A 1,392-nucleotide genomic window follows, 5' to 3' on the forward strand; every position below is an offset into this window, starting at 1 on the left:
CTCCTACCTTTCAACCAGTTCTTCATCTTAGGTTTTGAAGGAACCAGTGTGCAAACCCTGGTTACTCAGCTCTGTTGTTCATGCACATCCTGATCCGAAACTTCAATTACTACTGATGAAACTGGAAGCCCTGAGATGCACTGACTGGAAAACCAGAAAACCTCGTATTGTACAATTATCACAGTGTCAAACAAGAGAAAGAAATGCACTCCCCTAAATCTTCAATCTGTTTCATACTGACTCCCTGTCACTTCAGAGTGAATGCATTTTTAATTAGCGTCATTACGCTCCTGGATGGGGAGCAATTTTGCTTCAGACTACATGGCAAGAAAACAAAACTCCAAGGAGGAACCCATGCTTTTTTAGAGTTTGGACAAAACTGAAGACAAAAATATCCTGGATGATAATGTACAGAATCAATTACATTTGAACAGTGAGGGACTGCTGTGACAGCAACACGTCTTAATAGCTTAAAATATCCAAAATACCCTGTTTAAATCTCTACTACAGACAAATTTGCTCTGGACACAGAAATTCAATAGTCCTTCTGGCACAAACATCTGCTTTGCAACATTTAGCTCTAAAAATAATAATAACCTTTAATGAAATTACCTGTTCTACACTTTGTATCAGAAACTACTGTAACAGATGGAGGTAATTCAGACGAGCAGATTAATGAAGTGAACACAAAGCAGAATAAATAAATAAGAAAGATAAAAACTACACACTAGATTTCTGAATTTATCTAAGTGTCTAAAGTTGTTGAGAAACAACTTTTTTTAAAAAAAAATGAAAAAAAAAAAATGTAATTTTGGTTAGAGAGAATAGAGTTTTTGGTCGTCCACAAATTATTTTGTCATTTCCCCTGACTTCATTGTTAAGGAAAACAAATCTGTTTTCCAAAGGTGGATTTACAAAAGCATAGAATTATCTGCTTATCAGTACAGCAAGGATCATAGGACTTCAAAGTTCACCCAAGGAATGAGAAACATCAGTGTCCCACTCTGCCTGACAGGCTGGGAAACTTCAAGCTGAGGCAGTTGCTTTTGGCTCTAATTACCCCACTACAGTCCTAACACGGGGTTCCCACAGAAGCATCGACATCTCCAACAGACAGAATTTCTGATCCAGCTCTTTTTCAGCCCTTGCTATTGACAGGCTTAAATGCCCTTGTGTTCAGTCTTCTGGCTGTTGACCTCATTCAAAGATGTTCAATGAGCAGGGACTGAAGATATTTCACTTGAACTTCTGAACTGAAAATCAAGAGCTTGATAGTGGCAGTGAAGTGTGTCAGTGTTCACTGTCACCTGCCTAAGGCCCTCTCCTCATCCCTCTGTATTTCCCCTTCTAAAAAAACAAAACTAAGAATATTTGAGGCCTGACAAGGGAAAG

Source organism: Merops nubicus, unplaced genomic scaffold, assembly GCF_000691845.1.
Source record: "Merops nubicus isolate BGI_N331 unplaced genomic scaffold, ASM69184v1 scaffold16521, whole genome shotgun sequence".
In the NCBI taxonomy this organism is placed as follows: domain Eukaryota; kingdom Metazoa; phylum Chordata; class Aves; order Coraciiformes; family Meropidae; genus Merops; species Merops nubicus.